An 8,255-nucleotide genomic window follows, 5' to 3' on the forward strand; every position below is an offset into this window, starting at 1 on the left:
CCCGTTCCCTTTTCCCTTTCCCTTTCCCTTTCCCGTTCCCTTTTCCCTTTCCCTTTCCCTTTCCCTTTCCTTATCCCTTTCCCTTTCCCTTTCCCTTTCCCATTCCCTTTTCCCTTTCCCTTCCCTTTTCCCTTTCCCTTCCCTTTCCTTTCCCTTTCCCTTTCCCTTTCCCTTTCCCTTTCCCTTTCCCATTCCCCTTTCCCTTTCCCTTTCCCTTTCCCTTTCCCTTTCCCTTTCCCCTTTCCCTTTCCCTTTCCCTTTCCCTTTCCCTTTCCCTTTCCTTTCCCTTTCCCTTTCCCTTTCCCTTTCCCTATCCCTTTCCCTTCCCTTTTCCCTTTCCCTTTCCCTTCCCTTTCCCTTTCCCTTTCCCTTTCCCTTTCCTTTCCCTTTCCCTTCCCTTTCCCTTTCCCTTTCCTTTCCCTTTCCCTTCCCTTTCCCTTCCCTTTCCCTTCCCCTTCCCCTTCCCCTTCCCCTTCCCCTTCTCCTTCCCCTCTCCCTCTCTTTCATCCCCCTCCACACGCCGGACACGCCATTATTTTCCCGGTCATCTCTGCACAACGGCGATCTCCCTCCCCATCCTTCACAGCAGTCCGACGCCAGTGCCCACAGTCCCGCGTGAGCGCCAATGCCCAGCACCGCCGCCATTCAACATCTTGGCATTCTCTCTCTCTCTCTACAAAATTCCGAGCCTCGAACGGAACTGAAAGCACGTAAAGACCGAGTTCCTGAGAGACGCCGTGCGGGGAGCCAGGCACGCGACGCCACTTGCCCGCGGCTTCAAATATGCATGTGTACATTACCTTTGTGTTATATACCCTTTGCGAGACAAATGTGTGACTTTGATCTAATACGCACTAATTCCAGCTTGCGGTCCGGTGCCAGCACGACTGCGAATGGAAAGAGAGAGGGAGGAGTGGGAGGAGTAGTTCGAAGGAAAGGAAAGGGACAGAAAGAGGGGACTAAATACGAAAACGAAGACAGTGGGCAAACTAGGAAGCGCTTAAGAAAAGAGAGAAGAAAGAGGAACACAAGAAGAAAAGAAGACAAAGAAAGAAGGAGGGAAGTCTGAAACAGGAGGGTGAGGAAGAACGAGGGAAAACAAACAGAAAGAAAGGGGAAGAGGAGGAGGAAGAAGAATAGAGTAAACGAAAAAAAAAAACATAAGAAAGAAAGAAAACGAGAGGAAGTAGAGGACGAGAGGGAGAAGGGAATTAAAAGGGGAATAAAAGGAGGGAATCGATCAATATGTAGGGTTATGCGGCACGCCACTAACACGCGGTTTTCAAATACGCAACAAGCACCGTGTGGCGGAGGGGAGGGGGGGGGGGGGAGAAAGAGGAAGGGAGGGAAAAAGGAGAGGGAAAGAGGAAAGGAGGGAAAAAGGAAAGGAGGGAAAAAGGAAAGGAGGGAAAAGGAAAGGAGGGAAAAGAAAAGGAGGGAAAAGGGAGGGAAATGGGAGGGAAGGGTAGGTGGAAGGCAGGGAGGGAGGGAGGGGAGGGAGGGAGGGAGGGAGGGAGGGAGGGAGGGAGGGAGGGAGGGATAGAGGGAGGGAGGGAGGGAAGGGGGAGGAGGAAAGCAGAAAAAGGGATGGGTGGAGGGAGAGATGGAGGGAGGGAGGGAGGGAGGGAGGGAGGGAGGGAGGGAGAGAGAGAGAGGAGGGACGGAGGGAAGGAGGGAAGGACGGAGAGAGGAAAGGGGGGGGGCGGAGAGAGGGAAGAGGGAGGGGGAAGGAAGAAAAAGGGAGGGAGAAGAGGAGGGAAGAGGAGGTGGAGGGCAGAAAAAACAGGTAAGGAGGGAGGAAGAGGGAAGGAGGGAGAGGGAGAGGGAGGGAGGGAGGGAGGGAGCGAGAGAGAGAGAGAGAGAGAGAGAGAGAGAGAGAGAGAGAGAGAGAGAGAGAGAGAGAGAGAGAGAGAGAGAGAGAGAGAGAGAGAGAGAGAGAGAGAAGAGGAGAAAAATGAAGGAAGGAAGGCGGAGGGGGAAGAGGTGTGGAGAAGGAGGAAGAGGAGGGGGAGGAGGCAGGCCCTTGGTGGGATGCCTAGCCTGCATGGCGCGAGTAATCGATATCAATACCCGGTGATGAGGTCACCGCCCAACTTCAAAGGGGAAGGATAACACGCGCGGTCGTTGGCACGTTCCCCGCTGGCCTGCTACGCCACGGCAGCGACGTCACACTTTCGAGGAAACAACGTAACACTTTCGCTCGGGAAAAGTGTGGTGTGATTGTCCAATCCCCCCTTCTCCCTCCCCCTCCGCATCCCCCTCCCTCCCCTCCACACTCCTCCCTCTACCCCCTCCCCCCTCTCCGAAAGGGGATCAGAGCCAGCACCTAATTATGCAAGTTCACCGCGGGGCTGAGGCGGCCGAGGACAAAGTCATTTACTCCCAATTAGGCGCAGGAGTGCCAGGCAGCGGCGCCCTTATTACGTAACTGCGCTGTCGCACCGCGGCGCTCCCGCTCCGCCCGGGGCTCGCTTGACCTCCTTACGTAATGGAAGCCGCTGGGGGACATCTACTTAACATAATGGCTTACATCTTTACGGTAATATTCAGTTTAAAAAAAGAAATACACTAGAGTCGGTAACAACAGTTATATCGTCCTGATTTATTATGGCTCTTCCTTTCCACATTCAATTATCTTTATTCTTTGCCTGTATAATTTATTTTCCTTTATGTAAATACACACACACATAATATATATATATATATATATATATATATATATATATATATATATATATATTACATACATACATACATACATACATACATACACACACACACACGCACACACACACACACATATATACATACATATATATATATATATATATATATATATATATATATCCCTTCTTTGTAACCTACATACGAGGCACGGCAAGCGCGTAAGTGTGGCAATGTGTCATGCTGTGCGTGTGGTTGACAGGGCGTTGTGCGAAGTGGCCAGGTGTGGCGTGACAGGGGCGTGACAGGGCGTGGCGGGGCGAGGAGTGGCGCCAGAGCGTAGCCCCCTCCCCCTCCCCTACCCATCCACCAGTGTTAACTACTCTCGTCCGAGTAATTACGAAGTTGTCATGCTGCGGTCGCTCGTCGAGTGTCGGGGCGGCTTGTTTGCGGTCGGGCGGTGAGGTCGGGGGTAACGCAAGCCGCCGCCCGACTTCGCCCGTGCAATCATTAGGATAATGAAAACTCTAGTGAAAGAACACGCCGCACCACCCACCCGCGGGTCGTCAACACGCCTCGTACGTCAGGATCCCGGGAAGACGCCCTCCGGCTCGCTTGGCAGCTCCTGCGCCGCTCACCTCGAGGGGCGGAGAGGTGGCCTAGAGGCGGCCGTCCGTGTCCTTGTCCAGGCGAAACAACGGACAGGGGGCGCGCGAGGGAGGGCGGTGGGGAGGAGATACGAGGCGGATGAATCAAGAAAAGAAGGAAGGAAAGAAAGATCGAAATGAAAAAGGAAGAAATAAAGTACGGAGACAAAAGGATCTACAGAAGAAAGGCGAGACGGAAGTACGGAAGAGAGGACGGAAGGCATAAAGCACGAAGGGAGGAAGAAAGGAAGGCGAGAGGAAGATCCGCGTCCCGTTCCCGAGGCGGCGAGGACTGCAAGCGAGAAGAAATGCAAAGGAGGGCGGCGGAGCGACCCAGCCACCGCGGCGGCCGCACGACCCGCGCCACAGCTGACACACAAAAAAGAAAAAGCATAAGAGGAGTAGCAGTGTCTGGCCGAGGTACTCATGCAATATTCACACCCAATAACTCACAGTCGCGGGACAACATCGCACGGGCGGCGAGAGGCCTTACGGGCGAGTCTTCCAAGCCCTTGCCCGGAAGACTCGCCTCTACGCGCGGCACCGCGGCGGGTCCCCGAGGTGCACCTTCTGGCCATCAAAGTCACTGCTTTTTATCCTCCGCCTTCAAGTTTATATGACAACATTGTATCATCTCCTTACTCTTTCTTGTTTGCGCTCAAGTGAACAGCGTAAGAGCTTTTGCGACTCTGCCGGCGAGGATCGACCGAGGGCCCTCTGCGCCCGGAGGGGGGGGGGGGGGGTCCGCCACGGCCTTCGGGCGCCCGAGGACAAGAATCTTTTCATTATTTTTCTCTTTTCGCTTTTCACTTAGCCCTTCACTGGCCCCGTTGTGGGCCCCGATACATGGACACGCGTGAACAGAAACAGACACATTGCGGGAAATATGCATGCAAAGGTGAATATACACAAAAAATGAAATACCCACATATTCACAGATTTGCAAACAAACACTCAAACACAAACACAAGCACAAGCAAGCACACACACACATATATATATATATATATATATATATATATATATATATATATATATATATATATATATATATATACAAGGACACACACAATCGCGCGCGCGAATCACACACGCTCCGCAGCCACCGTGCACCTCGCCGCAAGAATATCAAATAGCAGTATCACCAGCCAATAATCAACACACAAATCCCGACACGATGAAATACAAGCCCCCCCCCCCCCCCATCCCCCCGACACAAAGCCCAAACACCGCCATCATCCTAAAGTTCCTCTATCTACTTTCCTCGAACCGACAACCGTCTTATATGCTCCCTCCCTCTCTTCCCTCTCTTCCCTCCATCCTTCCTTCCTTCCTTCCTGCCTTCCCTCTTTCCCTCCCCTCGTTGCCTCCCTCCCGTTTCCTCTTCCCCTCCCACCTTCCTCTCTGTCTCTTTCCCACTCCTTTCTCTTCTTCTTCCCTACCCCTTTTATCCCTTTTATCCCTCACCTCCACCCCTACCTCTCTCCTCCCTCACCCCTCTCCTCCCTCACCCCTCTCTTCCCTCACCCCTCTCTTCCCTCACCCCTCTCTTCCCTCACCCCTCTCTTCCCTCACCCCTCTCCTCCCCCACCCCTCTCTTCCCTCCCCCCTATCCTCCGCCTTCCCCCCCTCTCCTTCGCCTTCCCCCCCTCTCCTCCTCCACCTCCCCCTTTCCCCCCCCTTCCCCCACTGCTTTACCAGGAACGATAGAAAGCCTCGCCTTGGAGAGCCACTTTAAAACCCTTCCCGTTCCTGTCCGGATCATTTGCTTTTTTTCTTTGGCGTTCGGGTGTTGCCAAAACTTCCGCGGGAGGAAGGAAGGGGGAGGGGGAGGGGGAGGGGGAGGGGGAGGGGGGAGGGGGAGGGGGAGGGGGAAGAGAGAAGGGGGGAGGGGGAGGGGGAAGGGGGAGGGGAAGGAAAGGGGGAGGGGAAGGAAGAAAGAAGGTGGAAGGAGGAAGGCGGAAGGGACATGATGGAAGGAGGAAGGAGGAAGGGAAGATGGAGGAAGGAGGAAGGAGGAAGGGAAAAGGGGGATGGAGACAGGGGGGGGGGGGGAGGGAACAATAAGAGAATAAACTCAAACGAAGAAGGATGAATACGGATAACGGGGGAAGGGGGAATACGAAGGAGAATAAAGAAAACTAATGATAAAAAGAAGGTAGGGGCTCACCATAAATGAGACATAAGAGATAAGAGAGGAGTGAAGAGGACAGGGTGAGGCCTCAGTCCCCATTCCTCGAAGCCGCCCGCACGCAGCCCGCCCGCCCGCCCACCTCCCCTGTCGCCGAGAGACAAGGGCGAGTCAGCATGGGCGAGCTCCCCCGCCTTCCACACTATCGCGATTATCACTCCAAGAGAGCGCCATTATTATTCAACAGCTCCGTGACGTCGACCTCGCCTCGGCCCCACATGCAGAACACACTTCTGAAATCGAACGACCGCTGGACGACCAAAGGCACGACAAGACCTACATTCTCTAACCCAAATCAACCCGTCACAATCGAAGTCGTCATCGCTGGAGTCATCGACCAAGGGACCGACGTAAGCGCTAAAGCTCCGACCCAAACCGACACCAATCACCATCATCACCACCATCACCATCATCACCACCATCATCACCATCACCATCACGAAAGCGTTGGTGATGCTCCCCGCCGGCAGCCGCGGCAGCAGCAGCAGCAGCAGCGCGACCGCCACCTCCGCCGCCCACCGCAACCAGCAGGTTCTTGTACAATTCCGCGGAGATTTGTGCCTGGCGTAATTGTAAAATCAATAGGCAGCTGCTGAGCCTGCAAAGACGGTGGCTGCAACGTCCACTTCGGGGGGAGGGCGGCGGGGGGGGCGGCGAGGGGGGAGGGGGCTGGGAAAGGGCGAGGGGAGGGAAGGGGATGGGCCGGAACAAGGAGAGGGAAGGGTTGGGTAGGGGCGAGGGGGGGGGGGCGGAGAGAGAGAGGAGGGGGTAGGGCGAGGGGGAGGGAGGAATGAAGAGGAGGAGGAGGAGAAGGAGAAAGAAGAGGAGAAGGAGAGGGAGAGAGAGGGAGAGCGCGGCCGGAGGTGCAGAAAGAGAGTCGCGCCGAGATGAGTGCTGTGAGACGGCGATTTTCGGGGACGGCGAGTGCGTTCATTATTGGCGGCCGTTCTTGTGGGTGGCTGGGAGGAGGGGGGGGGGGGGCGCTTAGCAGGGCCGCCTTGAATGGGCGTAGCAGAGTGGGTGGAGAGCCGCGGACGGGGGCTGGCGAGGCGGGTGTTCCTGGTGGTTACGGCCTCATGCCCCCCGAGCCGAGCGCTGCGACGTGCGTTATCTCCGTGATCTACAGCATCCTCAGCCGCTGTTGTTACGCCACACTCGTAAAGCAACGCCCTGCAAAATGCAACAGCCGCCGCGCAACAACAGCGCATCCGCACGATGATGCGCGAGGACAAAAGAATCCCCCCCCTCCCCCCCCCCTCCGTTCTCAAAAAAATCCAGAAATAATCCACTAAACCGCAGAATTAATTTCCAGGAAGTGGGGGCAGGGGGGAGGGGGGGAGAAGATTTATTCGCTGGCAAACCAAAAGCCTTCGCCGCACAAGCACAATCAAGTGGACATGCACGACTCACCCATCGCCTCTGTCACGCCACGCCCACTTCCCTTCCCCCCCTGCCCTTGTCCCTCCCCCCCTGAACTCCGGTTTACCTCCCCCTTCCCCTGGCCCTACCCTGCCCACGCCCTCTACACCCTGACTAATTACACCCTCTCGTGCACCTGTTCGGACGCGGATGGACAGGAGCTATTTCTTCCCCTCTTCTTCCTTCCCGTTCTTCCTTCTTTTTTGCCACCGCTTGTTTCCTTGCTTCCTTAATCCCCAACTTATTTTCATGCTCGATTGCACCCTCTCCGCCCTCCAACAACTGTCTATCTATCGGCCATCTATCGACTCGACGGTCTGTCTGTCCGCCAAACCCGCGTTCTCCAGATTCCTTTCCAAACCATTCGCAGAAACCAAAGTAATCGCAAAAAAAACAAAAACAAAAACGCAGCGGAATAACGGCGGCGAGCTAAGCAATCACGCGGAATCATCTCTATCCTTGTTAATCACGAAAGCAATGGAGCTCAGAGCCCGAAAACCGAGGCCCGAATCGCACGCCCGAGATTAAAAATTCGGACCCGATTGAAGGCGATCACCGTCCGGGTTATTCTCGTGATCTCATGGCATTAGAAAACAGGATTGTGTAACTCTCTCTCTCTCTCTCTCTGTCGGCGGCTCTGAGTTCGATTCGTCATCTCTCTCTCTCACTGTCAGTGTCACTGTCACTCTCTCTCTCTCTAACTCACTCAATCACTTACTGATTGACTGACTGACTAACTCATTCAATCATTCATTTACTCACTACTCTTCCCGTATCTTTCTACATATTACTTACTCCCTTGCCCTTCCCTTCAAACAACCTCTCCCTTTCCCTATCACTCTCTCCTTCTCCCTCCTATTCGCACACGCTCCCACTTCCTTCTCCTCCATTCCCCTCTCCCTCCCACTTCTCCATTTCACCCTCCCTCCCCCTTCTTCTCCATTCAACCCTCCCTCCCCCTTTTCCTCTCCCTACCCCTTCTTCCCCTCCCCCCTCCTCTTCCTCTCCTTCCCCTTCTTCTTCTCCCTCCCCCTCTCCCCCTCCCTTCCTTCCTACCACTGCATTCCAAACAGCAAATTATGCAAAAAAAAAAAAAAAAAAGGTAAATAAATCCTAAAATATGAAACGTCGTTAACATCTGATGATGGAAGCCTCACCTGCATTGGCCCACGCTTTAAGCCGGGGTATTTTATGCTTACGTTATTAAGCTTCCACGTTTGAGCATTGCGGTTGCTGCAGATCACATTTGCAATCTTTATCCAATTTTCCGGAGTAATTTCTCCCCGGTCTGATTTCCAAACTGGACACCTGTCCGTTGTCTTCTGTGTTTACTT

Source organism: Penaeus chinensis, chromosome 37 (assembly GCF_019202785.1).
Source record: "Penaeus chinensis breed Huanghai No. 1 chromosome 37, ASM1920278v2, whole genome shotgun sequence".
NCBI classification, from domain to species: Eukaryota; Metazoa; Arthropoda; class Malacostraca; order Decapoda; family Penaeidae; genus Penaeus; species Penaeus chinensis.